Source organism: Sceloporus occidentalis, unplaced genomic scaffold (assembly GCF_023333645.1).
Source record: "Sceloporus occidentalis isolate IW3139 unplaced genomic scaffold, rSceOcc1.0.p SCAF_242, whole genome shotgun sequence".
Classification (NCBI taxonomy): domain Eukaryota; kingdom Metazoa; phylum Chordata; class Lepidosauria; order Squamata; family Phrynosomatidae; genus Sceloporus; species Sceloporus occidentalis.
Genome location: NW_028317222.1, coordinates 898199 through 925049, shown reverse-complemented (window position 1 = coordinate 925049; position 26851 = coordinate 898199). Strand labels below are relative to the sequence as shown.

General features: G+C 43.0%; 56 non-coding genes across 56 annotated transcripts; all 56 read right to left on the bottom strand.

Annotated features, from left to right (window-relative positions):
• Window positions 1-166: 166 nt before the first annotated feature.
• Window positions 167-238, bottom strand: TRNAH-GUG (transfer RNA histidin (anticodon GUG)). The gene has a single exon. It is a non-coding gene; the product is annotated as a tRNA-His (tRNA).
• An 8-nt stretch (window positions 239-246) lies between these two features.
• Window positions 247-319, bottom strand: TRNAR-ACG (transfer RNA arginine (anticodon ACG)). Its single transcript has one exon. It is a non-coding gene; the product is annotated as a tRNA-Arg (tRNA).
• A 534-nt stretch (window positions 320-853) lies between these two features.
• Window positions 854-926, bottom strand: TRNAR-ACG (transfer RNA arginine (anticodon ACG)). The gene has a single exon. It is a non-coding gene; the product is annotated as a tRNA-Arg (tRNA).
• Window positions 927-1380: 454 nt separating this feature from the next.
• On the bottom strand, window positions 1381-1452 carry TRNAH-GUG (transfer RNA histidin (anticodon GUG)). Its single transcript has one exon. It is a non-coding gene; the product is annotated as a tRNA-His (tRNA).
• Window positions 1453-1460: 8 nt separating this feature from the next.
• On the bottom strand, window positions 1461-1533 carry TRNAR-ACG (transfer RNA arginine (anticodon ACG)). Its single transcript has one exon. It is a non-coding gene; the product is annotated as a tRNA-Arg (tRNA).
• Window positions 1534-2083: 550 nt separating this feature from the next.
• On the bottom strand, window positions 2084-2156 carry TRNAR-ACG (transfer RNA arginine (anticodon ACG)). The gene has a single exon. It is a non-coding gene; the product is annotated as a tRNA-Arg (tRNA).
• A 440-nt stretch (window positions 2157-2596) lies between these two features.
• TRNAH-GUG (transfer RNA histidin (anticodon GUG)) lies at window positions 2597-2668 on the bottom strand. The gene has a single exon. It is a non-coding gene; the product is annotated as a tRNA-His (tRNA).
• An 8-nt stretch (window positions 2669-2676) lies between these two features.
• Window positions 2677-2749, bottom strand: TRNAR-ACG (transfer RNA arginine (anticodon ACG)). Its single transcript has one exon. It is a non-coding gene; the product is annotated as a tRNA-Arg (tRNA).
• Window positions 2750-3299: 550 nt separating this feature from the next.
• On the bottom strand, window positions 3300-3372 carry TRNAH-AUG (transfer RNA histidin (anticodon AUG)). Its single transcript has one exon. It is a non-coding gene; the product is annotated as a tRNA-His (tRNA).
• Window positions 3373-3826: 454 nt separating this feature from the next.
• Window positions 3827-3898, bottom strand: TRNAH-GUG (transfer RNA histidin (anticodon GUG)). The gene has a single exon. It is a non-coding gene; the product is annotated as a tRNA-His (tRNA).
• Window positions 3899-3906: 8 nt separating this feature from the next.
• On the bottom strand, window positions 3907-3979 carry TRNAR-ACG (transfer RNA arginine (anticodon ACG)). Its single transcript has one exon. It is a non-coding gene; the product is annotated as a tRNA-Arg (tRNA).
• Window positions 3980-4527: 548 nt separating this feature from the next.
• TRNAR-ACG (transfer RNA arginine (anticodon ACG)) lies at window positions 4528-4600 on the bottom strand. Its single transcript has one exon. It is a non-coding gene; the product is annotated as a tRNA-Arg (tRNA).
• Window positions 4601-5040: 440 nt separating this feature from the next.
• On the bottom strand, window positions 5041-5112 carry TRNAH-GUG (transfer RNA histidin (anticodon GUG)). Its single transcript has one exon. It is a non-coding gene; the product is annotated as a tRNA-His (tRNA).
• Window positions 5113-5120: 8 nt separating this feature from the next.
• TRNAR-ACG (transfer RNA arginine (anticodon ACG)) lies at window positions 5121-5193 on the bottom strand. The gene has a single exon. It is a non-coding gene; the product is annotated as a tRNA-Arg (tRNA).
• A 454-nt stretch (window positions 5194-5647) lies between these two features.
• On the bottom strand, window positions 5648-5719 carry TRNAH-GUG (transfer RNA histidin (anticodon GUG)). Its single transcript has one exon. It is a non-coding gene; the product is annotated as a tRNA-His (tRNA).
• Window positions 5720-5727: 8 nt separating this feature from the next.
• Window positions 5728-5800, bottom strand: TRNAR-ACG (transfer RNA arginine (anticodon ACG)). The gene has a single exon. It is a non-coding gene; the product is annotated as a tRNA-Arg (tRNA).
• A 534-nt stretch (window positions 5801-6334) lies between these two features.
• TRNAR-ACG (transfer RNA arginine (anticodon ACG)) lies at window positions 6335-6407 on the bottom strand. The gene has a single exon. It is a non-coding gene; the product is annotated as a tRNA-Arg (tRNA).
• Window positions 6408-6861: 454 nt separating this feature from the next.
• Window positions 6862-6933, bottom strand: TRNAH-GUG (transfer RNA histidin (anticodon GUG)). Its single transcript has one exon. It is a non-coding gene; the product is annotated as a tRNA-His (tRNA).
• Window positions 6934-6941: 8 nt separating this feature from the next.
• TRNAR-ACG (transfer RNA arginine (anticodon ACG)) lies at window positions 6942-7014 on the bottom strand. The gene has a single exon. It is a non-coding gene; the product is annotated as a tRNA-Arg (tRNA).
• A 550-nt stretch (window positions 7015-7564) lies between these two features.
• On the bottom strand, window positions 7565-7637 carry TRNAR-ACG (transfer RNA arginine (anticodon ACG)). The gene has a single exon. It is a non-coding gene; the product is annotated as a tRNA-Arg (tRNA).
• Window positions 7638-8185: 548 nt separating this feature from the next.
• Window positions 8186-8258, bottom strand: TRNAR-ACG (transfer RNA arginine (anticodon ACG)). Its single transcript has one exon. It is a non-coding gene; the product is annotated as a tRNA-Arg (tRNA).
• A 440-nt stretch (window positions 8259-8698) lies between these two features.
• On the bottom strand, window positions 8699-8770 carry TRNAH-GUG (transfer RNA histidin (anticodon GUG)). Its single transcript has one exon. It is a non-coding gene; the product is annotated as a tRNA-His (tRNA).
• Window positions 8771-8778: 8 nt separating this feature from the next.
• Window positions 8779-8851, bottom strand: TRNAR-ACG (transfer RNA arginine (anticodon ACG)). Its single transcript has one exon. It is a non-coding gene; the product is annotated as a tRNA-Arg (tRNA).
• A 550-nt stretch (window positions 8852-9401) lies between these two features.
• TRNAR-ACG (transfer RNA arginine (anticodon ACG)) lies at window positions 9402-9474 on the bottom strand. The gene has a single exon. It is a non-coding gene; the product is annotated as a tRNA-Arg (tRNA).
• Window positions 9475-10020: 546 nt separating this feature from the next.
• TRNAR-ACG (transfer RNA arginine (anticodon ACG)) lies at window positions 10021-10093 on the bottom strand. Its single transcript has one exon. It is a non-coding gene; the product is annotated as a tRNA-Arg (tRNA).
• Window positions 10094-10533: 440 nt separating this feature from the next.
• Window positions 10534-10605, bottom strand: TRNAH-GUG (transfer RNA histidin (anticodon GUG)). Its single transcript has one exon. It is a non-coding gene; the product is annotated as a tRNA-His (tRNA).
• An 8-nt stretch (window positions 10606-10613) lies between these two features.
• On the bottom strand, window positions 10614-10686 carry TRNAR-ACG (transfer RNA arginine (anticodon ACG)). The gene has a single exon. It is a non-coding gene; the product is annotated as a tRNA-Arg (tRNA).
• Window positions 10687-11843: 1157 nt separating this feature from the next.
• Window positions 11844-11916, bottom strand: TRNAH-AUG (transfer RNA histidin (anticodon AUG)). The gene has a single exon. It is a non-coding gene; the product is annotated as a tRNA-His (tRNA).
• Window positions 11917-12436: 520 nt separating this feature from the next.
• TRNAR-ACG (transfer RNA arginine (anticodon ACG)) lies at window positions 12437-12509 on the bottom strand. Its single transcript has one exon. It is a non-coding gene; the product is annotated as a tRNA-Arg (tRNA).
• Window positions 12510-12963: 454 nt separating this feature from the next.
• Window positions 12964-13035, bottom strand: TRNAH-GUG (transfer RNA histidin (anticodon GUG)). The gene has a single exon. It is a non-coding gene; the product is annotated as a tRNA-His (tRNA).
• An 8-nt stretch (window positions 13036-13043) lies between these two features.
• On the bottom strand, window positions 13044-13116 carry TRNAR-ACG (transfer RNA arginine (anticodon ACG)). The gene has a single exon. It is a non-coding gene; the product is annotated as a tRNA-Arg (tRNA).
• A 548-nt stretch (window positions 13117-13664) lies between these two features.
• TRNAR-ACG (transfer RNA arginine (anticodon ACG)) lies at window positions 13665-13737 on the bottom strand. Its single transcript has one exon. It is a non-coding gene; the product is annotated as a tRNA-Arg (tRNA).
• A 1157-nt stretch (window positions 13738-14894) lies between these two features.
• TRNAH-AUG (transfer RNA histidin (anticodon AUG)) lies at window positions 14895-14967 on the bottom strand. Its single transcript has one exon. It is a non-coding gene; the product is annotated as a tRNA-His (tRNA).
• A 520-nt stretch (window positions 14968-15487) lies between these two features.
• TRNAR-ACG (transfer RNA arginine (anticodon ACG)) lies at window positions 15488-15560 on the bottom strand. The gene has a single exon. It is a non-coding gene; the product is annotated as a tRNA-Arg (tRNA).
• Window positions 15561-16014: 454 nt separating this feature from the next.
• Window positions 16015-16086, bottom strand: TRNAH-GUG (transfer RNA histidin (anticodon GUG)). Its single transcript has one exon. It is a non-coding gene; the product is annotated as a tRNA-His (tRNA).
• An 8-nt stretch (window positions 16087-16094) lies between these two features.
• Window positions 16095-16167, bottom strand: TRNAR-ACG (transfer RNA arginine (anticodon ACG)). Its single transcript has one exon. It is a non-coding gene; the product is annotated as a tRNA-Arg (tRNA).
• A 548-nt stretch (window positions 16168-16715) lies between these two features.
• Window positions 16716-16788, bottom strand: TRNAR-ACG (transfer RNA arginine (anticodon ACG)). The gene has a single exon. It is a non-coding gene; the product is annotated as a tRNA-Arg (tRNA).
• A 440-nt stretch (window positions 16789-17228) lies between these two features.
• Window positions 17229-17300, bottom strand: TRNAH-GUG (transfer RNA histidin (anticodon GUG)). Its single transcript has one exon. It is a non-coding gene; the product is annotated as a tRNA-His (tRNA).
• An 8-nt stretch (window positions 17301-17308) lies between these two features.
• Window positions 17309-17381, bottom strand: TRNAR-ACG (transfer RNA arginine (anticodon ACG)). Its single transcript has one exon. It is a non-coding gene; the product is annotated as a tRNA-Arg (tRNA).
• Window positions 17382-18538: 1157 nt separating this feature from the next.
• On the bottom strand, window positions 18539-18611 carry TRNAH-AUG (transfer RNA histidin (anticodon AUG)). Its single transcript has one exon. It is a non-coding gene; the product is annotated as a tRNA-His (tRNA).
• A 520-nt stretch (window positions 18612-19131) lies between these two features.
• TRNAR-ACG (transfer RNA arginine (anticodon ACG)) lies at window positions 19132-19204 on the bottom strand. Its single transcript has one exon. It is a non-coding gene; the product is annotated as a tRNA-Arg (tRNA).
• A 454-nt stretch (window positions 19205-19658) lies between these two features.
• Window positions 19659-19730, bottom strand: TRNAH-GUG (transfer RNA histidin (anticodon GUG)). The gene has a single exon. It is a non-coding gene; the product is annotated as a tRNA-His (tRNA).
• An 8-nt stretch (window positions 19731-19738) lies between these two features.
• TRNAR-ACG (transfer RNA arginine (anticodon ACG)) lies at window positions 19739-19811 on the bottom strand. The gene has a single exon. It is a non-coding gene; the product is annotated as a tRNA-Arg (tRNA).
• A 550-nt stretch (window positions 19812-20361) lies between these two features.
• On the bottom strand, window positions 20362-20434 carry TRNAR-ACG (transfer RNA arginine (anticodon ACG)). Its single transcript has one exon. It is a non-coding gene; the product is annotated as a tRNA-Arg (tRNA).
• Window positions 20435-20982: 548 nt separating this feature from the next.
• Window positions 20983-21055, bottom strand: TRNAR-ACG (transfer RNA arginine (anticodon ACG)). Its single transcript has one exon. It is a non-coding gene; the product is annotated as a tRNA-Arg (tRNA).
• Window positions 21056-21575: 520 nt separating this feature from the next.
• On the bottom strand, window positions 21576-21648 carry TRNAR-ACG (transfer RNA arginine (anticodon ACG)). Its single transcript has one exon. It is a non-coding gene; the product is annotated as a tRNA-Arg (tRNA).
• Window positions 21649-22198: 550 nt separating this feature from the next.
• On the bottom strand, window positions 22199-22271 carry TRNAR-ACG (transfer RNA arginine (anticodon ACG)). Its single transcript has one exon. It is a non-coding gene; the product is annotated as a tRNA-Arg (tRNA).
• Window positions 22272-22819: 548 nt separating this feature from the next.
• On the bottom strand, window positions 22820-22892 carry TRNAR-ACG (transfer RNA arginine (anticodon ACG)). The gene has a single exon. It is a non-coding gene; the product is annotated as a tRNA-Arg (tRNA).
• A 440-nt stretch (window positions 22893-23332) lies between these two features.
• TRNAH-GUG (transfer RNA histidin (anticodon GUG)) lies at window positions 23333-23404 on the bottom strand. Its single transcript has one exon. It is a non-coding gene; the product is annotated as a tRNA-His (tRNA).
• Window positions 23405-23412: 8 nt separating this feature from the next.
• Window positions 23413-23485, bottom strand: TRNAR-ACG (transfer RNA arginine (anticodon ACG)). Its single transcript has one exon. It is a non-coding gene; the product is annotated as a tRNA-Arg (tRNA).
• Window positions 23486-24035: 550 nt separating this feature from the next.
• TRNAR-ACG (transfer RNA arginine (anticodon ACG)) lies at window positions 24036-24108 on the bottom strand. Its single transcript has one exon. It is a non-coding gene; the product is annotated as a tRNA-Arg (tRNA).
• A 546-nt stretch (window positions 24109-24654) lies between these two features.
• TRNAR-ACG (transfer RNA arginine (anticodon ACG)) lies at window positions 24655-24727 on the bottom strand. Its single transcript has one exon. It is a non-coding gene; the product is annotated as a tRNA-Arg (tRNA).
• A 440-nt stretch (window positions 24728-25167) lies between these two features.
• Window positions 25168-25239, bottom strand: TRNAH-GUG (transfer RNA histidin (anticodon GUG)). Its single transcript has one exon. It is a non-coding gene; the product is annotated as a tRNA-His (tRNA).
• Window positions 25240-25247: 8 nt separating this feature from the next.
• Window positions 25248-25320, bottom strand: TRNAR-ACG (transfer RNA arginine (anticodon ACG)). The gene has a single exon. It is a non-coding gene; the product is annotated as a tRNA-Arg (tRNA).
• A 534-nt stretch (window positions 25321-25854) lies between these two features.
• TRNAR-ACG (transfer RNA arginine (anticodon ACG)) lies at window positions 25855-25927 on the bottom strand. The gene has a single exon. It is a non-coding gene; the product is annotated as a tRNA-Arg (tRNA).
• Window positions 25928-26477: 550 nt separating this feature from the next.
• TRNAH-AUG (transfer RNA histidin (anticodon AUG)) lies at window positions 26478-26550 on the bottom strand. Its single transcript has one exon. It is a non-coding gene; the product is annotated as a tRNA-His (tRNA).
• Window positions 26551-26851: the final 301 nt, after the last annotated feature.

Sequence of the window (26851 nt, the reverse complement as noted above, 5' to 3'; positions counted from 1 at the left end):
GTGAAGATATTTCTGCTAGTTACCTCTCATTGTTTTCCATCTGTGTCAGACTCTTTCTTCCCAAGTGAATGTGCACTTAAGCACGCGCAGCCTCTAATGAACAGGTGTTGCGAGAACACATCCGTAACAAGGAATTCTGGACAGGAGCAATTTAGAAAAACTAGAGTGCCGTGACCCGGATTCGAACCGGGGTTGCTGCGGCCACAACGCAGAGTACTAACCACTATACTATCACGGCAGACAAGACAAGCCAGGTAGGAGTCGAACCTACAATCTTCTGATCCGTAGTCAGACGCGTTATCCATTGCGCCACTGGCCCATACATGTTAAAAGTTGGATACCCGTTGCTTTAGCGAGAAGATTGAGGTAGGTTCTTGAGAGCATAAAAGAGTGAGACTTCATGTTTTCTAGAAAGGGAGCTATGGCAGGCAAATTATTTGGTAGGAAATGACTAAACAATGTAGAGATAGAATGCTAAAATACGTCAAAAAAAGAAGAAAAAAGGAGAAAGAAAAAAGGAGCTTCGTGATCATGAAAAAAGGTGGCCAAGTAGTTGGCTTGTTCCCACAAGCAAAAGGAAAGGTAGAAATGCTTGCTTGAAAGCACAGTGAAGATATTTCTGCTAGTTACCTCTCATTGTTTTCCATTTGTGTCAGACTCTTTCTTCCCAAGTGAATGTGCACTTAAGCACGCGCAGCCTCTAATGAACAGGTGTTGCGAGAACATATCCGTAACAAGGAATTCTGGACAGGAGCAATTTAGAAAAACGAGAATGCCGTGACCCGGATTCGAACCGGTGTTGCTGCGGCCACAACGCAGAGTACTAACCACTATACGATCATGGCAGGCAAGACGAGCCAGATAGAAGTCGAACCTACAATCTTCTGATCCGTAGTCAGACGCGTTATCCATTGCGCCACTGGCCCACACATGTTAAAAGTTGGATACCCGTTGCTTTAGTGAGAAGATTGAGGTAGGTTCTTGAGAGCATAAAAGAGTGAGACTTCATGTTTGCTAGAAAGGGAGCTATGGCAGGCAAATTATTTGGTAGGAAATGACTAAACAATGTAGAGATAGAATGCTAAAATACGCCAAAAAGAGAAGAAAAAAGGAGAAAGAAAAAAGGAGCTTCGTGATCATGAAAAAAGGTGGCCAAGTAGTTGGCTTGTTCCCACAAGCAAAAGGAAAAGTAGAAATGCTTGCTTGAAAGCACAGTTAAGATATTTCTGCTAGTTACCTCTCATTGTTTTCTATCTGTGTCAGACTCTTTCTTCCCAAGTGAATGTGCACTTAAGCACGCGCAGCCTCTAATGAACAGGTGTTGCGAGAACATATCCGTAACAAGGAATTCTGGACAGGAGCAATTTAGAAAAACTAGAGTGCCGTGACCCGGATTCGAACCGGGGTTGCTGCGGCCACAACGCAGAGTACTAACCACTATACGATCACGGCAGACAAGACGAGCCAGGTAGGAGTCGAACCTACAATCTTCTGATCCGTAGTCAGACGCGTTATCCATTGCGCCACTGGCCCACACATGTTAAAAGTTGGATACCCGTTGCTTTAGTGAGAAGATTGAGGTAGGTTCTTGAGAGCATAAAAGAGTGAGACTTCATGTTTTTTAGAAAGGGAGCTATGGCAGGCAAATTATTTGGTAGGAAATGACTAAACAATGTAGAGATAGAATGCTAAAATACGTCAAAAAAAGAAGAAAAAAGGAGAAAGAAAAAAGGAGCTTCGTGATCATGAAAAAAGGTGGCCAAGTAGTTCGCTTGTTCCCACAAGCAAAAGGAAACGTAGGAATGCTTGCTTGAAAGCACAGTGAAGATATTTCTGCTAGTTACCTCTCATTGTTTTCCATCTGTGTCAGACTCTTTCTTCCCAAGTGAATGTGCACTTAAGCACGCGCAGCCTCTAATGAACAGGTGTTGCGAGAACATATCCGTAACAAGGAATTCTGGACAGGAGCTTGAAAGGACTGTAGCAATTTAGAAAAATTAGACTGCTGTGACCCAGATTCGAACTCGGGTTGCTGCGGCCACAACGCAGAGTACTAACCACTATACGATCACAGCAGACAAGACGAGCCAGGTAGGAGTTGAACCTACAATCTTCTGATCCGTAGTCAGACACGTTATCCATTGCGCCACTGGCCCACACATGTTAAAAGTTGGATACATGTTGCTTTAGTGAGAAGATTGAGGTAGGTTCTTGAGTGCATAAAAGACTGAGACTTCATGTTTTCTAGAAAGGGAGTTATGGCAGGCAAATTATTTGGTAGGAAATGACTAAACAATGTAGAGATAGAATGCTAAAATACGCCAAAAAAAGAAGAAAAAAGGAGCTTCGTGATCATGAAAAAAGGTGGCCAAGTAGTTGGCTTGTTCCCACAAGCAAAAGGAAACGTAGGAATGCTTGCTTGAAAGCACAGTGAAGATATTTCTGCTAGTTACCTCTCATTGTTTTCCATCTGTGTCAGACTCTTTCTTCCCAAGTGAATGTGCACTTAAGCACGCGCAGCCTCTAATGAACAGGTGTTGCGAGAACACATCCGTAACAAGGAATTCTGGACAGGAGCAATTTAGAAAAACTAGAGTGCCGTGACCCGGATTCGAACCGGGGTTGCTGCGGCCACAACGCAGAGTACTAACCACTATACTATCACGGCAGACAAGACAAGCCAGGTAGGAGTCGAACCTACAATCTTCTGATCCGTAGTCAGACGCGTTATCCATTGCGCCACTGGCCCATACATGTTAAAAGTTGGATACCCGTTGCTTTAGTGAGAAGATTGAGGTAGGTTCTTGAGTGCATAAAAGAGTGAGACTTCATGTTTTCTAGAAAGGGAGCTATGGCAGGCAAATTATTTGGTAGGAAATGACTAAACAATGTAGAGATAGAATGCTAAAATACGTCAAAAAAAGAAGAAAAAAGGAGAAAGAAAAAAGGAGCTTCGTGATCATGAAAAAAGGTGGCCAAGTAGTTCGCTTGTTCCCACAAGCAAAAGGAAACGTAGGAATGCTTGCTTGAAAGCACAGTGAAGATATTTCTGCTAGTTACCTCTCATTGTTTTCCATCTGTCTCAGACTCTTTCTTCCCAAGTGAATGTGCACTTAAGCACGCGCAGCCTCTAATGAACAGGTGTTGCGAGAACATATCCGTAACAAGGAATTCTGCACAGGAGCTTGAAAGGACTGTAGCAATTTAGAAAAATTAGACTGCCGTGACCTGGATTCGAACCGGGGTTGCTGTGACCACAACACAGAGTACTAACCACTATACGATCACGGCAGACAAGACGAACCAGGTAGGAGTCGAACCTACAATCTTCTGATCCATAGTCAGACGCGTTATCCATTGCGCCACTGGCCCACACATGTTAAAAGTTGGATACCCGTTGCTTTAGTGAGAAGATTGAGGTAGGTTCTTGAGAGCATAAAAGAGTGAGACTTCATGTTTGCTAGAAAGGGAGCTATGGCAGGCAAATTATTTGGTAGGAAATGACTAAACAATGTAGAGATAGAATGCTAAAATACGCCAAAAAGAGAAGAAAAAAGGAGAAAGAAAAAAGGAGCTTCGTGATCATGAAAAAAGGTGGCCAAGTAGTTGGCTTGTTCCCACAAGCAAAAGGAAAAGTAGAAATGCTTGCTTGAAAGCACAGTTAAGATATTTCTGCTAGTTACCTCTCATTGTTTTCTATCTGTGTCAGACTCTTTCTTCCCAAGTGAATGTGCACTTAAGCACGCGCAGCCTCTAATGAACAGGTGTTGCGAGAACATATCCGTAACAAGGAATTCTGGACAGGAGCAATTTAGAAAAACTAGAGTGCCGTGACCCGGATTCGAACCGGGGTTGCTGCGGCCACAACGCAGAGTACTAACCACTATACGATCACGGCAGACAAGACAAGCCAGGTAGGAGTCGAACCTACAATCTTCTGATCCGTAGTCAGACGCGTTATCCATTGCGCCACTGGCCCACACATGTTAAAAGTTGGATACCCGTTGCTTTAGTGAGAAGATTGAGGTAGGTTCTTGAGAGCATAAAAGAGTGAGACCATGTTTTCTAGAAAGGGAGCTATGGCAGGCAAATTATTTGGTAGGAAATGACTAAACAAAGTAGATATAGAATGCTAAAATACGTAAAAAAAAGAAGAAAAAAGGAGAAAGAAAAAAGGAGCTTCGTTTTCATGAAAAAAGGTGGCCAAGTAGTTCGCTTGTTCCCACAAGCAAAAGGAAACGTAGGAATGCTTGATTGAAAGCACAGTGAAGATATTTCTGCTAGTTACCTCTCATTGTTTTCCATCTGTGTCAGACTCTTTCTTCCCAAGTGAATGTGCACTTAAGCACGCGCAGCCTCTAATGAACAGGTGTTGCGAGAACATATCCGTAACAAGGAATTCTGGACAGGAGCTTGAAAGGACTGTAGCAATTTAGAAAAATTAGACTGCTGTGACCCAGATTCGAACTCGGGTTGCTGCGGCCACAACGCAGAGTACTAACCACTATACCATCACAGCAGACAAGACGAGCCAGGTAGGAGTTGAACCTACAATCTTCTGATCCGTAGTCAGACACGTTATCCATTGCGCCACTGGCCCACACATGTTAAAAGTTGGATACATGTTGCTTTAGTGAGAAGATTGAGGTAGGTTCTTGAGTGCATAAAAGAGTGAGACTTCATGTTTTCTAGAAAGGGAGTTATGGCAGGCAAATTATTTGGTAGGAAATGACTAAACAATGTAGAGATAGAATGCTAAAATACGCCAAAAAAAGAAGAAAAAAGGAGCTTCGTGATCATGAAAAAAGGTGGCCAAGTAGTTGGCTTGTTCCCACAAGCAAAAGGAAACGTAGGAATGCTTGCTTGAAAGCACAGTGAAGATATTTCTGCTAGTTACCTCTCATTGTTTTCCATCTGTGTCAGACTCTTTCTTCCCAAGTGAATGTGCACTTAAGCACGCGCAGCCTCTAATGAACAGGTGTTGCGAGAACACATCCGTAACAAGGAATTCTGGACAGGAGCAATTTAGAAAAACTAGAGTGCCGTGACCCGGATTCGAACCGGGGTTGCTGCGGCCACAACGCAGAGTACTAACCACTATACTATCACGGCAGACAAGACAAGCCAGGTAGGAGTCGAACCTACAATCTTCTGATCCGTAGTCAGACGCGTTATCCATTGCGCCACTGGCCCATACATGTTAAAAGTTGGATACCCGTTGCTTTAGTGAGAAGATTGAGGTAGGTTCTTGAGTGCATAAAAGAGTGAGACTTCATGTTTTCTAGAAAGGGAGCTATGGCAGGCAAATTATTTGGTAGGAAATGACTAAACAATGTAGAGATAGAATGCTAAAATACGTCAAAAAAAGAAGAAAAAAGGAGAAAGAAAAAAGGAGCTTCGTGAACATGAAAAAAGGTTGCCAAGTAGTTCGCTTGTTCCCACAAGCAAAATGAAACGTAGGAATGCTTGCTTGAAAGCACAGTGAAGATATTTCTGCTAGTTACCTCTCATTGTTTTCCATCTGTGTCAGACTCTTTCTTCCCAAGTGAATGTGCACTTAAGCACGCGCAGCCTCTAATGAACAGGTGTTGCGAGAACACATCCGTAACAAGGAATTCTGGACAGGAGCAATTTAGAAAAACTAGAGTGCCGTGACCCGGATTCGAACCGGGGTTGCTGCGGCCACAACGCAGAGTACTAACCACTATACTATCACGGCAGACAAGACAAGCCAGGTAGGAGTCGAACCTACAATCTTCTGATCCGTAGTCAGACGCGTTATCCATTGCGCCACTGGCCCATACATGTTAAAAGTTGGATACCCGTTGCTTTAGCGAGAAGATTGAGGTAGGTTCTTGAGAGCATAAAAGAGTGAGACTTCATGTTTTCTAGAAAGGGAGCTATGGCAGGCAAATTATTTGGTAGGAAATGACTAAACAATGTAGAGATAGAATGCTAAAATACGTCAAAAAAAGAAGAAAAAAGGAGAAAGAAAAAAGGAGCTTCGTGATCATGAAAAAAGGTGGCCAAGTAGTTGGCTTGTTCCCACAAGCAAAAGGAAAGGTAGAAATGCTTGCTTGAAAGCACAGTGAAGATATTTCTGCTAGTTACCTCTCATTGTTTTCCATTTGTGTCAGACTCTTTCTTCCCAAGTGAATGTGCACTTAAGCACGCGCAGCCTCTAATGAACAGGTGTTGCGAGAACATATCCGTAACAAGGAATTCTGGACAGGAGCAATTTAGAAAAACGAGAATGCCGTGACCCGGATTCGAACCGGTGTTGCTGCGGCCACAACGCAGAGTACTAACCACTATACGATCATGGCAGGCAAGACGAGCCAGATAGAAGTCGAACCTACAATCTTCTGATCCGTAGTCAGACGCGTTATCCATTGCGCCACTGGCCCACACATGTTAAAAGTTGGATACCCGTTGCTTTAGTGAGAAGATTGAGGTAGGTTCTTGAGAGCATAAAAGAGTGAGACTTCATGTTTGCTAGAAAGGGAGCTATGGCAGGCAAATTATTTGGTAGGAAATGACTAAACAATGTAGAGATAGAATGCTAAAATACGCCAAAAAGAGAAGAAAAAAGGAGAAAGAAAAAAGGAGCTTCGTGATCATGAAAAAAGGTGGCCAAGTAGTTGGCTTGTTCCCACAAGCAAAAGGAAAAGTAGAAATGCTTGCTTGAAAGCACAGTTAAGATATTTCTGCTAGTTACCTCTCATTGTTTTCTATCTGTGTCAGACTCTTTCTTCCCAAGTGAATGTGCACTTAAGCACGCGCAGCCTCTAATGAACAGGTGTTGCGAGAACATATCCGTAACAAGGAATTCTGGACAGGAGCAATTTAGAAAAACTAGAGTGCCGTGACCCGGATTCGAACCGGGGTTGCTGCGGCCACAACGCAGAGTACTAACCACTATACGATCACGGCAGACAAGACGAGCCAGGTAGGAGTCGAACCTACAATCTTCTGATCCGTAGTCAGACGCGTTATCCATTGCGCCACTGGCCCACACATGTTAAAAGTTGGATACCCGTTGCTTTAGTGAGAAGATTGAGGTAGGTTCTTGAGAGCATAAAAGAGTGAGACTTCATGTTTTTTAGAAAGGGAGCTATGGCAGGCAAATTATTTGGTAGGAAATGACTAAACAATGTAGAGATAGAATGCTAAAATACGTCAAAAAAAGAAGAAAAAAGGAGAAAGAAAAAAGGAGCTTCGTGATCATGAAAAAAGGTGGCCAAGTAGTTCGCTTGTTCCCACAAGCAAAAGGAAACGTAGGAATGCTTGCTTGAAAGCACAGTGAAGATATTTCTGCTAGTTACCTCTCATTGTTTTCCATCTGTGTCAGACTCTTTCTTCCCAAGTGAATGTGCACTTAAGCACGCGCAGCCTCTAATGAACAGGTGTTGCGAGAACATATCCGTAACAAGGAATTCTGGACAGGAGCTTGAAAGGACTGTAGCAATTTAGAAAAACCAGAGTGCCGTGACCCAGATTTGAAGCGGGGTTGCTGCGGCCACAACGCAGAGTACTAACCACTATACGATCACAGCAAACAAAATGAGCCAGGTAGGAGTTGAACCTACAATCTTCTGATCCGTAGTCAGACGCGTTATCCATTGCGCCACTGGCCCACACATGTTAAAAGTTGGATACCCGTTGCTTTAGCGAGAAGATTGAGGTAGGTTCTTGAGAGCATAAAAGAGTGAGACCATGTTTTCTAGAAAGGGAGCTATGGCAGGCAAATTATTTGGTAGGAAATGACTAAACAAAGTAGATATAGAATGCTAAAATACGTCAAAAAAAGAAGAAAAAAGGAGAAAGAAAAAAGGAGCTTCGTTTTCATGAAAAAAGGTGGCCAAGTAGTTCGCTTGTTCCCACAAGCAAAAGGAAACGTAGGAATGCTTGATTGAAAGCACAGTGAAGATATTTCTGCTAGTTACCTCTCATTGTTTTCCATCTGTGTCAGACTCTTTCTTCCCAAGTGAATGTGCACTTAAGCACGCGCAGCCTCTAATGAACAGGTGTTGCGAGAACATATCCGTAACAAGGAATTCTGGACAGGAGCTTGAAAGGACTGTAGCAATTTAGAAAAATTAGACTGCTGTGACCCAGATTCGAACTCGGGTTGCTGCGGCCACAACGCAGAGTACTAACCACTATACGATCACAGCAGACAAGACGAGCCAGGTAGGAGTTGAACCTACAATCTTCTGATCCGTAGTCAGACACGTTATCCATTGCGCCACTGGCCCACACATGTTAAAAGTTGGATACATGTTGCTTTAGTGAGAAGATTGAGGTAGGTTCTTGAGTGCATAAAAGAGTGAGACTTCATGTTTTCTAGAAAGGGAGTTATGGCAGGCAAATTATTTGGTAGGAAATGACTAAACAATGTAGAGATAGAATGCTAAAATACGCCAAAAAAAGAAGAAAAAAGGAGCTTCGTGATCATGAAAAAAGGTGGCCAAGTAGTTGGCTTGTTCCCACAAGCAAAAGGAAAAGTAGAAATGCTTGCTTGAAAGCACAGTTAAGATATTTCTGCTAGTTACCTCTCATTGTTTTCTATCTGTGTCAGACTCTTTCTTCCCAAGTGAATGTGCACTTAAGCACGCGCAGCCTCTAATGAACAGGTGTTGCGAGAACATATCCGTAACAAGGAATTCTGGACAGGAGCAATTTAGAAAAACTAGAGTGCCGTGACCCGGATTCGAACCAGGGTTGCTGCGGCCACAACGCAGAGTACTAACCACTATACGATCACGGCAGACAAGACGAGCCAGGTAGGAGTCGAACCTACAATCTTCTGATCCGTAGTCAGACGCGTTATCCATTGCGCCACTGGCCCACACATGTTAAAAGTTGGATACCCGTTGCTTTAGTGAGAAGATTGAGGTAGGTTCTTGAGAGCATAAAAGAGTGAGACTTCATGTTTTTTAGAAAGGGAGCTATGGCAGGCAAATTATTTGGTAGGAAATGACTAAACAATGTAGAGATAGAATGCTAAAATACGTCAAAAAAAGAAGAAAAAAGGAGAAAGAAAAAAGGAGCTTCGTGATCATGAAAAAAGGTGGCCAAGTAGTTCGCTTGTTCCCACAAGCAAAAGGAAACGTAGGAATGCTTGCTTGAAAGCACAGTGAAGATATTTCTGCTAGTTACCTCTCATTGTTTTCCATCTGTGTCAGACTCTTTCTTCCCAAGTGAATGTGCACTTAAGCACGCGCAGCCTCTAATGAACAGGTGTTGCGAGAACATATCCGTAACAAGGAATTCTGGACAGGAGCTTGAAAGGACTGTAGCAATTTAGAAAAACCAGAGTGCCGTGACCCAGATTTGAAGCGGGGTTGCTGCGGCCACAACGCAGAGTACTAACCACTATACGATCACAGCAAACAAAATGAGCCAGGTAGGAGTTGAACCTACAATCTTCTGATCCGTAGTCAGACGCGTTATCCATTGCGCCACTGGCCCACACATGTTAAAAGTTGGATACCCGTTGCTTTAGTGAGAAGATTGAGGTAGGTTCTTGAGAGCATAAAAGAGTGAGACCATGTTTTCTAGAAAGGGAGCTATGGCAGGCAAATTATTTGGTAGGAAATGACTAAACAAAGTAGATATAGAATGCTAAAATACGTCAAAAAAAGAAGAAAAAAGGAGAGAAAAAAGGAGCTTCGTTTTCATGAAAAAAGGTGGCCAAGTAGTTCGCTTGTTCCCACAAGCAAAAGGAAACGTAGGAATGCTTGATTGAAAGCACAGTGAAGATATTTCTGCTAGTTACCTCTCATTGTTTTCCATCTGTGTCAGACTCTTTCTTCCCAAGTGAATGTGCACTTAAGCACGCGCAGCCTCTAATGAACAGGTGTTGCGAGAACATATCCGTAACAAGGAATTCTGGACAGGAGCTTGAAAGGACTGTAGCAATTTAGAAAAATTAGACTGCTGTGACCCAGATTCGAACTCGGGTTGCTGCGGCCACAACGCAGAGTACTAACCACTATACCATCACAGCAGACAAGACGAGCCAGGTAGGAGTTGAACCTACAATCTTCTGATCCGTAGTCAGACACGTTATCCATTGCGCCACTGGCCCACACATGTTAAAAGTTGGATACATGTTGCTTTAGTGAGAAGATTGAGGTAGGTTCTTGAGTGCATAAAAGAGTGAGACTTCATGTTTTCTAGAAAGGGAGTTATGGCAGGCAAATTATTTGGTAGGAAATGACTAAACAATGTAGAGATAGAATGCTAAAATACGCCAAAAAAAGAAGAAAAAAGGAGCTTCGTGATCATGAAAAAAGGTGGCCAAGTAGTTGGCTTGTTCCCACAAGCAAAAGGAAACGTAGGAATGCTTGCTTGAAAGCACAGTGAAGATATTTCTGCTAGTTACCTCTCATTGTTTTCCATCTGTGTCAGACTCTTTCTTCCCAAGTGAATGTGCACTTAAGCACGCGCAGCCTCTAATGAACAGGTGTTGCGAGAACACATCCGTAACAAGGAATTCTGGATAGGAGCAATTTAGAAAAACTAGAGTGCCGTGACCCGGATTCGAACCGGTGTTGCTGCGGCCACAACGCAGAGTACTAACCACTATACTATCACGGCAGACAAGACAAGCCAGGTAGGAGTCGAACCTACAATCTTCTGATCCGTAGTCAGACGCGTTATCCATTGCGCCACTGGCCCATACATGTTAAAAGTTGGATACCCGTTGCTTTAGTGAGAAGATTGAGGTAGGTTCTTGAGTGCATAAAAGAGTGAGACTTCATGTTTTCTAGAAAGGGAGCTATGGCAGGCAAATTATTTGGTAGGAAATGACTAAACAATGTAGAGATAGAATGCTAAAATACGTCAAAAAAAGAAGAAAAAAGGAGAAAGAAAAAAGGAGCTTCGTGATCATGAAAAAAGGTTGCCAAGTAGTTCGCTTGTTCCCACAAGCAAAATGAAACGTAGGAATGCTTGCTTGAAAGCACAGTGAAGATATTTCTGCTAGTTACCTCTCATTGTTTTCCATCTGTGTCAGACTCTTTCTTCCCGAGTGAATGTGCACTTAAGCACGCGCAGCCTCTAATGAACAGGTGTTGCGAGAACATATCCGTAACAAGGAATTCTGGACAGGAGCAATTTAGAAAAACTAGAGTGCCGTAACCTGGATTCGAACCGGGGTTGCTGCGGCCACAACGCAGAGTACTAACCACTATACGATCACGGCAGGCAAGACGAGCCAGCTAGGAGTCGAACCTACAATCTTCTGATCCGTAGTCAGACGCGTTATCCATTGCACCACTGGCCCAGACGTTTTAAAAGTTGGATACCCGTTGCTTTAGCGAGAAGATTGAGGTAGGTTCTTGAGAGCATAAAAGAGTGAGACTTCATGTTTTCTAGAAAGGGAGCTATGGCAGGCAAATTATTTGGTAGGAAATGACTAAACAATGTAGAGATAGAATGCTAAAATACGTCAAAAAAAGAAGAAAAAAGGAGAAAGAAAAAAGGAGCTTCGTGATCATGAAAAAAGGTGGCCAAGTAGTTCGCTTGTTCCCACAAGCAAAAGGAAATGTAGGAATGCTTGCTTGAAAGCACAGTGAAGATATTTCTGCTAGTTACCTCTCATTGTTTTCCATCTGTCTCAGACTCTTTCTTCCCAAGTGAATGTGCACTTAAGCACGCGCAGCCTCTAATGAACAGGTGTTGCGAGAACATATCCGTAACAAGGAATTCTGCACAGGAGCTTGAAAGGACTGTAGCAATTTAGAAAAATTAGACTGCCGTGACCTGGATTCGAACCGGGGTTGCTGTGACCACAACACAGAGTACTAACCACTATACGATCACGGCAGACAAGACGAACCAGGTAGGAGTCGAACCTACAATCTTCTGATCCATAGTCAGATGCGTTATCCATGGCGCCACTGGCCCACACATGTTAAAAGTTGGATACCCGTTGCTTTAGCGATAAGATTGAGGTAGGTTCTTGAGAGCATAAAAGAGTGAGACTTCATGTTTTCTAGAAAGGGAGCTATGGCAGGCAAATTATTTGGTAGGAAATGACTAAACAATGTAGAGATAGAATGCTAAAATACGCCAAAAAAAGAAGAAAAACGGAGCTTCGTGATCATGAAAAAAGGTGGCCAAGTAGTTGGCTTGTTCCCACAAGCAAAAGGAAAGGTAGAAATGCTTGCTTGAAAGCACAGTGAAGATATTTCTGCTAGTTACCTCTCATTGTTTTCCATTTGTGTCAGACTCTTTCTTCCCAAGTGAATGTGCACTTAAGCACGCGCAGCCTCTAATGAACAGGTGTTGCGAGAACATATCCGTAACAAGGAATTCTGGACAGGAGCAATTTAGAAAAACGAGAATGCCGTGACCCGGATTCGAACCGGTGTTGCTGCGGCCACAACGCAGAGTACTAACCACTATACGATCATGGCAGGCAAGACGAGCCAGATAGAAGTCGAACCTACAATCTTCTGATCCGTAGTCAGACGCGTTATCCATTGCGCCACTGGCCCACACATGTTAAAAGTTGGATACCCGTTGCTTTAGTGAGAAGATTGAGGTAGGTTCTTGAGAGCATAAAAGAGTGAGACTTCATGTTTGCTAGAAAGGGAGCTATGGCAGGCAAATTATTTGGTAGGAAATGACTAAACAATGTAGAGATAGAATGCTAAAATACGCCAAAAAGAGAAGAAAAAAGGAGAAAGAAAAAAGGAGCTTCGTGATCATGAAAAAAGGTGGCCAAGTAGTTGGCTTGTTCCCACAAGCAAAAGGAAAAGTAGAAATGCTTGCTTGAAAGCACAGTTAAGATATTTCTGCTAGTTACCTCTCATTGTTTTCTATCTGTGTCAGACTCTTTCTTCCCAAGTGAATGTGCACTTAAGCACGCGCAGCCTCTAATGAACAGGTGTTGCGAGAACATATCCGTAACAAGGAATTCTGGACAGGAACAATTTAGAAAAACTAGAGTGCCGTGACCCGGATTCGAACCGGGGTTGCTGCGGCCACAACGCAGAGTACTAACCACTATACGATCACGGCAGACAAGACAAGCCAGGTAGGAGTCGAACCTACAATCTTCTGATCCGTAGTCAGACGCGTTATCCATTGCGCCACTGGCCCACACATGTTAAAAGTTGGATACCCGTTGCTTTAGTGAGAAGATTGAGGTAGGTTCTTGAGAGCATAAAAGAGTGAGACCATGTTTTCTAGAAAGGGAGCTATGGCAGGCAAATTATTTGGTAGGAAATGACTAAACAAAGTAGATATAGAATGCTAAAATACGTAAAAAAAAGAAGAAAAAAGGAGAAAGAAAAAAGGAGCTTCGTTTTCATGAAAAAAGGTGGCCAAGTAGTTCGCTTGTTCCCACAAGCAAAAGGAAACGTAGGAATGCTTGATTGAAAGCACAGTGAAGATATTTCTGCTAGTTACCTCTCATTGTTTTCCATCTGTGTCAGACTCTTTCTTCCCAAGTGAATGTGCACTTAAGCACGCGCAGCCTCTAATGAACAGGTGTTGCGAGAACATATCCGTAACAAGGAATTCTGGACAGGAGCTTGAAAGGACTGTAGCAATTTAGAAAAATTAGACTGCTGTGACCCAGATTCGAACTCGGGTTGCTGCGGCCACAACGCAGAGTACTAACCACTATACCATCACAGCAGACAAGACGAGCCAGGTAGGAGTCGAACCTACAATCTTCTGATCCGTAGTCAGACGCGTTATCCATTGCGCCACTGGCCCATACATGTTAAAAGTTGGATACCCGTTGCTTTAGTGAGAAGATTGAGGTAGGTTCTTGAGTGCATAAAAGAGTGAGACTTCATGTTTTCTAGAAAGGGAGCTATGGCAGGCAAATTATTTGGTAGGAAATGACTAAACAATGTAGAGATAGAATGCTAAAATACGTCAAAAAAAGAAGAAAAAAGGAGAAAGAAAAAAGGAGCTTCGTGATCATGAAAAAAGGTTGCCAAGTAGTTCGCTTGTTCCCACAAGCAAAATGAAACGTAGGAATGCTTGCTTGAAAGCACAGTGAAGATATTTCTGCTAGTTACCTCTCATTGTTTTCCATCTGTGTCAGACTCTTTCTTCCCGAGTGAATGTGCACTTAAGCACGCGCAGCCTCTAATGAACAGGTGTTGCGAGAACATATCCGTAACAAGGAATTCTGGACAGGAGCAATTTAGAAAAACTAGAGTGCCGTAACCTGGATTCGAACCGGGGTTGCTGCGGCCACAACGCAGAGTACTAACCACTATACGATCACGGCAGGCAAGACGAGCCAGCTAGGAGTCGAACCTACAATCTTCTGATCCGTAGTCAGACGCGTTATCCATTGCACCACTGGCCCAGACGTTTTAAAAGTTGGATACCCGTTGCTTTAGCGAGAAGATTGAGGTAGGTTCTTGAGAGCATAAAAGAGTGAGACTTCATGTTTTCTAGAAAGGGAGCTATGGCAGGCAAATTATTTGGTAGGAAATGACTAAACAATGTAGAGATAGAATGCTAAAATACGTCAAAAAAAGAAGAAAAAAGGAGAAAGAAAAAAGGAGCTTCGTGATCATGAAAAAAGGTGGCCAAGTAGTTCGCTTGTTCCCACAAGCAAAAGGAAATGTAGGAATGCTTGCTTGAAAGCACAGTGAAGATATTTCTGCTAGTTACCTCTCATTGTTTTCCATCTGTCTCAGACTCTTTCTTCCCAAGTGAATGTGCACTTAAGCACGCGCAGCCTCTAATGAACAGGTGTTGCGAGAACATATCCGTAACAAGGAATTCTGCACAGGAGCTTGAAAGGACTGTAGCAATTTAGAAAAATTAGACTGCCGTGACCTGGATTCGAACCGGGGTTGCTGTGACCACAACACAGAGTACTAACCACTATACGATCACGGCAGACAAGACGAACCAGGTAGGAGTCGAACCTACAATCTTCTGATCCATAGTCAGATGCGTTATCCATGGCGCCACTGGCCCACACATGTTAAAAGTTGGATACCCGTTGCTTTAGCGATAAGATTGAGGTAGGTTCTTGAGAGCATAAAAGAGTGAGACTTCATGTTTTCTAGAAAGGGAGCTATGGCAGGCAAATTATTTGGTAGGAAATGACTAAACAATGTAGAGATAGAATGCTAAAATACGCCAAAAAAAGAAGAAAAACGGAGCTTCGTGATCATGAAAAAAGGTGGCCAAGTAGTTGGCTTGTTCCCACAAGCAAAAGGAAAGGTAGAAATGCTTGCTTGAAAGCACAGTGAAGATATTTCTGCTAGTTACCTCTCATTGTTTTCCATTTGTGTCAGACTCTTTCTTCCCAAGTGAATGTGCACTTAAGCACGCGCAGCCTCTAATGAACAGGTGTTGCGAGAACATATCCGTAACAAGGAATTCTGGACAGGAGCAATTTAGAAAAACGAGAATGCCGTGACCCGGATTCGAACCGGTGTTGCTGCGGCCACAACGCAGAGTACTAACCACTATACGATCATGGCAGGCAAGACGAGCCAGATAGAAGTCGAACCTACAATCTTCTGATCCGTAGTCAGACGCGTTATCCATTGCGCCACTGGCCCACACATGTTAAAAGTTGGATACCCGTTGCTTTAGTGAGAAGATTGAGGTAGGTTCTTGAGAGCATAAAAGAGTGAGACTTCATGTTTGCTAGAAAGGGAGCTATGGCAGGCAAATTATTTGGTAGGAAATGACTAAACAATGTAGAGATAGAATGCTAAAATACGCCAAAAAGAGAAGAAAAAAGGAGAAAGAAAAAAGGAGCTTCGTGATCATGAAAAAAGGTGGCCAAGTAGTTGGCTTGTTCCCACAAGCAAAAGGAAAAGTAGAAATGCTTGCTTGAAAGCACAGTTAAGATATTTCTGCTAGTTACCTCTCATTGTTTTCTATCTGTGTCAGACTCTTTCTTCCCAAGTGAATGTGCACTTAAGCACGCGCAGCCTCTAATGAACAGGTGTTGCGAGAACATATCCGTAACAAGGAATTCTGGACAGGAGCAATTTAGAAAAACTAGAGTGCCGTGACCCGGATTCGAACCGGGGTTGCTGCGGCCACAACGCAGAGTACTAACCACTATACGATCACGGCAGACAAGACAAGCCAGGTAGGAGTCGAACCTACAATCTTCTGATCCGTAGTCAGACGCGTTATCCATTGCGCCACTGGCCCACACATGTTAAAAGTTGGATACCCGTTGCTTTAGTGAGAAGATTGAGGTAGGTTCTTGAGAGCATAAAAGAGTGAGACCATGTTTTCTAGAAAGGGAGCTATGGCAGGCAAATTATTTGGTAGGAAATGACTAAACAAAGTAGATATAGAATGCTAAAATACGTAAAAAAAAGAAGAAAAAAGGAGAAAGAAAAAAGGAGCTTCGTTTTCATGAAAAAAGGTGGCCAAGTAGTTCGCTTGTTCCCACAAGCAAAAGGAAACGTAGGAATGCTTGATTGAAAGCACAGTGAAGATATTTCTGCTAGTTACCTCTCATTGTTTTCCATCTGTGTCAGACTCTTTCTTCCCAAGTGAATGTGCACTTAAGCACGCGCAGCCTCTAATGAACAGGTGTTGCGAGAACATATCCGTAACAAGGAATTCTGGACAGGAGCTTGAAAGGACTGTAGCAATTTAGAAAAATTAGACTGCTGTGACCCAGATTCGAACTCGGGTTGCTGCGGCCACAACGCAGAGTACTAACCACTATACCATCACAGCAGACAAGACGAGCCAGGTAGGAGTTGAACCTACAATCTTCTGATCCGTAGTCAGACACGTTATCCATTGCGCCACTGGCCCACACATGTTAAAAGTTGGATACATGTTGCTTTAGTGAGAAGATTGAGGTAGGTTCTTGAGTGCATAAAAGAGTGAGACTTCATGTTTTCTAGAAAGGGAGTTATGGCAGGCAAATTATTTGGTAGGAAATGACTAAACAATGTAGAGATAGAATGCTAAAATACGCCAAAAAAAGAAGAAAAAAGGAGCTTCGTGATCATGAAAAAAGGTGGCCAAGTAGTTGGCTTGTTCCCACAAGCAAAAGGAAACGTAGGAATGCTTGCTTGAAAGCACAGTGAAGATATTTCTGCTAGTTACCTCTCATTGTTTTCCATCTGTGTCAGACTCTTTCTTCCCAAGTGAATGTGCACTTAAGCACGCGCAGCCTCTAATGAACAGGTGTTGCGAGAACACATCCGTAACAAGGAATTCTGGACAGGAGCAATTTAGAAAAACTAGAGTGCCGTGACCCGGATTCGAACCGGGGTTGCTGCGGCCACAACGCAGAGTACTAACCACTATACTATCACGGCAGACAAGACGAGCCAGGTAGGAGTCGAACCTACAATCTTCTGATCCGTAGTCAGACGCGTTATCCATTGCGCCACTGGCCCATACATGTTAAAAGTTGGATACCCGTTGCTTTAGTGAGAAGATTGAGGTAGGTTCTTGAGTGCATAAAAGAGTGAGACTTCATGTTTTCTAGAAAGGGAGCTATGGCAGGCAAATTATTTGGTAGGAAATGACTAAACAATGTAGAGATAGAATGCTAAAATACGTCAAAAAAAGAAGAAAAAAGGAGAAAGAAAAAAGGAGCTTCGTGAACATGAAAAAAGGTTGCCAAGTAGTTCGCTTGTTCCCACAAGCAAAATGAAACGTAGGAATGCTTGCTTGAAAGCACAGTGAAGATATTTCTGCTAGTTACCTCTCATTGTTTTCCATCTGTGTCAGACTCTTTCTTCCCGAGTGAATGTGCACTTAAGCACGCGCAGCCTCTAATGAACAGGTGTTGCGAGAACATATCCGTAACAAGGAATTCTGGACAGGAGCAATTTAGAAAAACTAGAGTGCCGTAACCTGGATTCGAACCGGGGTTGCTGCGGCCACAACGCAGAGTACTAACCACTATACGATCACGGCAGGCAAGACGAGCCAGCTAGGAGTCGAACCTACAATCTTCTGATCCGTAGTCAGACGCGTTATCCATTGCACCACTGGCCCAGACGTTTTAAAAGTTGGATACCCGTTGCTTTAGCGAGAAGATTGAGGTAGGTTCTTGAGAGCATAAAAGAGTGAGACTTCATGTTTTCTAGAAAGGGAGCTATGGCAGGCAAATTATTTGGTAGGAAATGACTAAACAATGTAGAGATAGAATGCTAAAATACGTCAAAAAAAGAAGAAAAAAGGAGAAAGAAAAAAGGAGCTTCGTGATCATGAAAAAAGGTGGCCAAGTAGTTCGCTTGTTCCCACAAGCAAAAGGAAATGTAGGAATGCTTGCTTGAAAGCACAGTGAAGATATTTCTGCTAGTTACCTCTCATTGTTTTCCATCTGTCTCAGACTCTTTCTTCCCAAGTGAATGTGCACTTAAGCACGCGCAGCCTCTAATGAACAGGTGTTGCGAGAACATATCCGTAACAAGGAATTCTGCACAGGAGCTTGAAAGGACTGTAGCAATTTAGAAAAATTAGACTGCCGTGACCTGGATTCGAACCGGGGTTGCTGTGACCACAACACAGAGTACTAACCACTATACGATCACGGCAGACAAGACGAACCAGGTAGGAGTCGAACCTACAATCTTCTGATCCATAGTCAGATGCGTTATCCATGGCGCCACTGGCCCACACATGTTAAAAGTTGGATACCCGTTGCTTTAGCGAGAAGATTGAGGTAGGTTCTTGAGAGCATAAAAGAGTGAGACTTCATGTTTTCTAGAAAGGGAGCTATGGCAGGCAAATTATTTGGTAGGAAATGACTAAACAATGTAGAGATAGAATGCTAAAATACGCCAAAAAAAGAAGAAAAACGGAGCTTCGTGATCATGAAAAAAGGTGGCCAAGTAGTTGGCTTGTTCCCACAAGCAAAAGGAAAGGTAGAAATGCTTGCTTGAAAGCACAGTGAAGATATTTCTGCTAGTTACCTCTCATTGTTTTCCATTTGTGTCAGACTCTTTCTTCCCAAGTGAATGTGCACTTAAGCACGCGCAGCCTCTAATGAACAGGTGTTGCGAGAACATATCCGTAACAAGGAATTCTGGACAGGAGCAATTTAGAAAAACTAGAATGCCGTGACCCGGATTCGAACCGGTGTTGCTGCGGCCACAACGCAGAGTACTAACCACTATACGATCATGGCAGGCAAGACGAGCCAGATAGAAGTCGAACCTACAATCTTCTGATCCGTAGTCAGACGCGTTATCCATTGCGCCACTGGCCCACACATGTTAAAAGTTGGATACCCGTTGCTTTAGTGAGAAGATTGAGGTAGGTTCTTGAGAGCATAAAAGAGTGAGACTTCATGTTTGCTAGAAAGGGAGCTATGGCAGGCAAATTATTTGGTAGGAAATGACTAAACAATGTAGAGATAGAATGCTAAAATACGCCAAAAAGAGAAGAAAAAAGGAGAAAGAAAAAAGGAGCTTCGTGATCATGAAAAAAGGTGGCCAAGTAGTTGGCTTGTTCCCACAAGCAAAAGGAAAAGTAGAAATGCTTGCTTGAAAGCACAGTTAAGATATTTCTGCTAGTTACCTCTCATTGTTTTCTATCTGTGTCAGACTCTTTCTTCCCAAGTGAATGTGCACTTAAGCACGTGCAGCCTCTAATGAACAGGTGTTGCGAGAACATATCCGTAACAAGGAATTCTGGACAGGAGCAATTTAGAAAAACTAGAGTGCCGTGACCCGGATTCGAACCGGGGTTGCTGCGGCCACAACGCAGAGTACTAACCACTATACGATCACGGCAGACAAGACGAGCCAGGTAGGAGTCGAACCTACAATCTTCTGATCCGTAGTCAGACGCGTTATCCATTGCGCCACTGGCCCACACATGTTAAAAGTTGGATACCCGTTGCTTTAGTGAGAAGATTGAGGTAGGTTCTTGAGAGCATAAAAGAGTGAGACTTCATGTTTTTTAGAAAGGGAGCTATGGCAGGCAAATTATTTGGTAGGAAATGACTAAACAATGTAGAGATAGAATGCTAAAATACGTCAAAAAAAGAAGAAAAAAGGAGAAAGAAAAAAGGAGCTTCGTGATCATGAAAAAAGGTGGCCAAGTAGTTCGCTTGTTCCCACAAGCAAAAGGAAACGTAGGAATGCTTGCTTGAAAGCACAGTGAAGATATTTCTGCTAGTTACCTCTCATTGTTTTCCATCTGTGTCAGACTCTTTCTTCCCAAGTGAATGTGCACTTAAGCACGCGCAGCCTCTAATGAACAGGTGTTGCGAGAACATATCCGTAACAAGGAATTCTGGACAGGAGCTTGAAAGGACTGTAGCAATTTAGAAAAACCAGAGTGCCGTGACCCAGATTTGAAGCGGGGTTGCTGCGGCCACAACGCAGAGTACTAACCACTATACGATCACAGCAAACAAAATGAGCCAGGTAGGAGTTGAACCTACAATCTTCTGATCCGTAGTCAGACGCGTTATCCATTGCGCCACTGGCCCACACATGTTAAAAGTTGGATACCCGTTGCTTTAGCGAGAAGATTGAGGTAGGTTCTTGAGAGCATAAAAGAGTGAGACCATGTTTTCTAGAAAGGGAGCTATGGCAGGCAAATTATTTGGTAGGAAATGACTAAACAAAGTAGATATAGAATGCTAAAATACGTCAAAAAAAGAAGAAAAAAGGAGAAAGAAAAAAGGAGCTTCGTTTTCATGAAAAAAGGTGGCCAAGTAGTTCGCTTGTTCCCACAAGCAAAAGGAAACGTAGGAATGCTTGATTGAAAGCACAGTGAAGATATTTCTGCTAGTTACCTCTCATTGTTTTCCATCTGTGTCAGACTCTTTCTTCCCAAGTGAATGTGCACTTAAGCACGCGCAGCCTCTAATGAACAGGTGTTGCGAGAACATATCCGTAACAAGGAATTCTGGACAGGAGCTTGAAAGGACTGTAGCAATTTAGAAAAATTAGACTGCTGTGACCCAGATTCGAACTCGGGTTGCTGCGGCCACAACGCAGAGTACTAACCACTATACGATCACAGCAGACAAGACGAGCCAGGTAGGAGTTGAACCTACAATCTTCTGATCCGTAGTCAGACACGTTATCCATTGCGCCACTGGCCCACACATGTTAAAAGTTGGATACATGTTGCTTTAGTGAGAAGATTGAGGTAGGTTCTTGAGTGCATAAAAGAGTGAGACTTCATGTTTTCTAGAAAGGGAGTTATGGCAGGCAAATTATTTGGTAGGAAATGACTAAACAATGTAGAGATAGAATGCTAAAATACGCCAAAAAAAGAAGAAAAAAGGAGCTTCGTGATCATGAAAAAAGGTGGCCAAGTAGTTGGCTTGTTCCCACAAGCAAAAGGAAAAGTAGAAATGCTTGCTTGAAAGCACAGTTAAGATATTTCTGCTAGTTACCTCTCATTGTTTTCTATCTGTGTCAGACTCTTTCTTCCCAAGTGAATGTGCACTTAAGCACGCGCAGCCTCTAATGAACAGGTGTTGCGAGAACATATCCGTAACAAGGAATTCTGGACAGGAGCAATTTAGAAAAACTAGAGTGCCGTGACCCGGATTCGAACTCGGGTTGCTGCGGCCACAACGCAGAGTACTAACCACTATACGATCACGGCAGACAAGACGAGCCAGGTAGGAGTCGAACCTACAATCTTCTGATCCGTAGTCAGACGCGTTATCCATTGCGCCACTGGCCCACACATGTTAAAAGTTGGATACCCGTTGCTTTAGTGAGAAGATTGAGGTAGGTTCTTGAGAGCATAAAAGAGTGAGACTTCATGTTTTTTAGAAAGGGAGCTATGGCAGGCAAATTATTTGGTAGGAAATGACTAAACAATGTAGAGATAGAATGCTAAAATACGTCAAAAAAAGAAGAAAAAAGGAGAAAGAAAAAAGGAGCTTCGTGATCATGAAAAAAGGTGGCCAAGTAGTTCGCTTGTTCCCACAAGCAAAAGGAAACGTAGGAATGCTTGCTTGAAAGCACAGTGAAGATATTTCTGCTAGTTACCTCTCATTGTTTTCCATCTGTGTCAGACTCTTTCTTCCCAAGTGAATGTGCACTTAAGCACGCGCAGCCTCTAATGAACAGGTGTTGCGAGAACATATCCGTAACAAGGAATTCTGGACAGGAGCTTGAAAGGACTGTAGCAATTTAGAAAAACCAGAGTGCCGTGACCCAGATTTGAAGCGGGGTTGCTGCGGCCACAACGCAGAGTACTAACCACTATACGATCACAGCAAACAAAATGAGCCAGGTAGGAGTTGAACCTACAATCTTCTGATCCGTAGTCAGACGCGTTATCCATTGCGCCACTGGCCCACACATGTTAAAAGTTGGATACCCGTTGCTTTAGCGAGAAGATTGAGGTAGGTTCTTGAGAGCATAAAAGAGTGAGACCATGTTTTCTAGAAAGGGAGCTATGGCAGGCAAATTATTTGGTAGGAAATGACTAAACAAAGTAGATATAGAATGCTAAAATACGTCAAAAAAAGAAGAAAAAAGGAGAAAGAAAAAAGGAGCTTCGTTTTCATGAAAAAAGGTGGCCAAGTAGTTCGCTTGTTCCCACAAGCAAAAGGAAACGTAGGAATGCTTGATTGAAAGCACAGTGAAGATATTTCTGCTAGTTACCTCTCATTGTTTTCCATCTGTGTCAGACTCTTTCTTCCCAAGTGAATGTGCACTTAAGCACGCGCAGCCTCTAATGAACAGGTGTTGCGAGAACATATCCGTAACAAGGAATTCTGGACAGGAGCTTGAAAGGACTGTAGCAATTTAGAAAAATTAGACTGCTGTGACCCAGATTCGAACTCGGGTTGCTGCGGCCACAACGCAGAGTACTAACCACTATACGATCACAGCAGACAAGACGAGCCAGGTAGGAGTTGAACCTACAATCTTCTGATCCGTAGTCAGACACGTTATCCATTGCGCCACTGGCCCACACATGTTAAAAGTTGGATACATGTTGCTTTAGTGAGAAGATTGAGGTAGGTTCTTGAGTGCATAAAAGAGTGAGACTTCATGTTTTCTAGAAAGGGAGTTATGGCAGGCAAATTATTTGGTAGGAAATGACTAAACAATGTAGAGATAGAATGCTAAAATACGCCAAAAAAAGAAGAAAAAAGGAGCTTCGTGATCATGAAAAAAGGTGGCCAAGTAGTTGGCTTGTTCCCACAAGCAAAAGGAAAAGTAGAAATGCTTGCTTGAAAGCACAGTTAAGATATTTCTGCTAGTTACCTCTCATTGTTTTCTATCTGTGTCAGACTCTTTCTTCCCAAGTGAATGTGCACTTAAGCACGCGCAGCCTCTAATGAACAGGTGTTGCGAGAACATATCCGTAACAAGGAATTCTGGACAGGAGCAATTTAGAAAAACTAGAGTGCCGTGACCCGGATTCGAACCAGGGTTGCTGCGGCCACAACGCAGAGTACTAACCACTATACGATCACGGCAGACAAGACGAGCCAGGTAGGAGTCGAACCTACAATCTTCTGATCCGTAGTCAGACGCGTTATCCATTGCGCCACTGGCCCACACATGTTAAGAGTTGGATACCCGTTGCTTTAGTGAGAAGATTGAGGTAGGTTCTTGAGAGCATAAAAGAGTGAGACTTCATGTTTTTTAGAAAGGGAGCTATGGCAGGCAAATTATTTGGTAGGAAATGACTAAACAATGTAGAGATAGAATGCTAAAATACGTCAAAAAAAGAAGAAAAAAGGAGAAAGAAAAAAGGAGCTTCGTGATCATGAAAAAAGGTGGCCAAGTAGTTCGCTTGTTCCCACAAGCAAAAGGAAACGTAGGAATGCTTGCTTGAAAGCACAGTGAAGATATTTCTGCTAGTTACCTCTCATTGTTTTCCATCTGTGTCAGACTCTTTCTTCCCAAGTGAATGTGCACTTAAGCACGCGCAGCCTCTAATGAACAGGTGTTGCGAGAACATATCCGTAACAAGGAATTCTGGACAGGAGCTTGAAAGGACTGTAGCAATTTAGAAAAACCAGAGTGCCGTGACCCAGATTTGAAGCGGGGTTGCTGCGGCCACAACGCAGAGTACTAACCACTATACGATCACAGCAAACAAAATGAGCCAGGTAGGAGTTGAACCTACAATCTTCTGATCCGTAGTCAGACGCGTTATCCATTGCGCCACTGGCCCACACATGTTAAAAGTTGGATACCCGTTGCTTTAGTGAGAAGATTGAGGTAGGTTCTTGAGAGCATAAAAGAGTGAGACCATGTTTTCTAGAAAGGGAGCTATGGCAGGCAAATTATTTGGTAGGAAATGACTAAACAAAGTAGATATAGAATGCTAAAATACGTCAAAAAAAGAAGAAAAAAGGAGAGAAAAAAGGAGCTTCGTTTTCATGAAAAAAGGTGGCCAAGTAGTTCGCTTGTTCCCACAAGCAAAAGGAAACGTAGGAATGCTTGATTGAAAGCACAGTGAAGATATTTCTGCTAGTTACCTCTCATTGTTTTCCATCTGTGTCAGACTCTTTCTTCCCAAGTGAATGTGCACTTAAGCACGCGCAGCCTCTAATGAACAGGTGTTGCGAGAACATATCCGTAACAAGGAATTCTGGACAGGAGCTTGAAAGGACTGTAGCAATTTAGAAAAATTAGACTGCTGTGACCCAGATTCGAACTCGGGTTGCTGCGGCCACAACGCAGAGTACTAACCACTATACCATCACAGCAGACAAGACGAGCCAGGTAGGAGTTGAACCTACAATCTTCTGATCCGTAGTCAGACACGTTATCCATTGCGCCACTGGCCCACACATGTTAAAAGTTGGATACATGTTGCTTTAGTGAGAAGATTGAGGTAGGTTCTTGAGTGCATAAAAGAGTGAGACTTCATGTTTTCTAGAAAGGGAGTTATGGCAGGCAAATTATTTGGTAGGAAATGACTAAACAATGTAGAGATAGAATGCTAAAATACGCCAAAAAAAGAAGAAAAAAGGAGCTTCGTGATCATGAAAAAAGGTGGCCAAGTAGTTGGCTTGTTCCCACAAGCAAAAGGAAACGTAGGAATGCTTGCTTGAAAGCACAGTGAAGATATTTCTGCTAGTTACCTCTCATTGTTTTCCATCTGTGTCAGACTCTTTCTTCCCAAGTGAATGTGCACTTAAGCACGCGCAGCCTCTAATGAACAGGTGTTGCGAGAACACATCCGTAACAAGGAATTCTGGACAGGAGCAATTTAGAAAAACTAGAGTGCCGTGACCCGGATTCGAACCGGGGTTGCTGCGGCCACAACGCAGAGTACTAACCACTATACTATCACGGCAGACAAGACAAGCCAGGTAGGAGTCGAACCTACAATCTTCTGATCCGTAGTCAGACGCGTTATCCATTGCGCCACTGGCCCATACATGTTAAAAGTTGGATACCCGTTGCTTTAGTGAGAAGATTGAGGTAGGTTCTTGAGTGCATAAAAGAGTGAGACTTCATGTTTTCTAGAAAGGGAGCTATGGCAGGCAAATTATTTGGTAGGAAATGACTAAACAATGTAGAGATAGAATGCTAAAATACGTCAAAAAAAGAAGAAAAAAGGAGAAAGAAAAAAGGAGCTTCGTGATCATGAAAAAAGGTTGCCAAGTAGTTCGCTTGTTCCCACAAGCAAAATGAAACGTAGGAATGCTTGCTTGAAAGCACAGTGAAGATATTTCTGCTAGTTACCTCTCATTGTTTTCCATCTGTGTCAGACTCTTTCTTCCCGAGTGAATGTGCACTTAAGCACGCGCAGCCTCTAATGAACAGGTGTTGCGAGAACATATCCGTAACAAGGAATTCTGGACAGGAGCAATTTAGAAAAACTAGAGTGCCGTAACCTGGATTCGAACCGGGGTTGCTGCGGCCACAACGCAGAGTACTAACCACTATACGATCACGGCAGGCAAGACGAGCCAGGTAGGAGTCGAACCTACAATCTTCTGATCCGTAGTCAGACGCGTTATCCATTGCACCACTGGCCCAGACGTTTTAAAAGTTGGATACCCGTTGCTTTAGCGAGAAGATTGAGGTAGGTTCTTGAGAGCATAAAAGAGTGAGACTTCATGTTTTCTAGAAAGGGAGCTATGGCAGGCAAATTATTTGGTAGGAAATGACTAAACAATGTAGAGATAGAATGCTAAAATACGTCAAAAAAAGAAGAAAAAAGGAGAAAGAAAAAAGGAGCTTCGTGATCATGAAAAAAGGTGGCCAAGTAGTTCGCTTGTTCCCACAAGCAAAAGGAAATGTAGGAATGCTTGCTTGAAAGCACAGTGAAGATATTTCTGCTAGTTACCTCTCATTGTTTTCCATCTGTCTCAGACTCTTTCTTCCCAAGTGAATGTGCACTTAAGCACGCGCAGCCTCTAATGAACAGGTGTTGCGAGAACATATCCGTAACAAGGAATTCTGCACAGGAGCTTGAAAGGACTGTAGCAATTTAGAAAAATTAGACTGCCGTGACCTGGATTCGAACCGGGGTTGCTGTGACCACAACACAGAGTACTAACCACTATACGATCACGGCAGACAAGACGAACCAGGTAGGAGTCGAACCTACAATCTTCTGATCCATAGTCAGATGCGTTATCCATGACGCCACTGGCCCACACATGTTAAAAGTTGGATACCCGTTGCTTTAGCGATAAGATTGAGGTAGGTTCTTGAGAGCATAAAAGAGTGAGACTTCATGTTTTCTAGAAAGGGAGCTATGGCAGGCAAATTATTTGGTAGGAAATGACTAAACAATGTAGAGATAGAATGCTAAAATACGCCAAAAAAAGAAGAAAAACGGAGCTTCGTGATCATGAAAAAAGGTGGCCAAGTAGTTGGCTTGTTCCCACAAGCAAAAGGAAAGGTAGAAATGCTTGCTTGAAAGCACAGTGAAGATATTTCTGCTAGTTACCTCT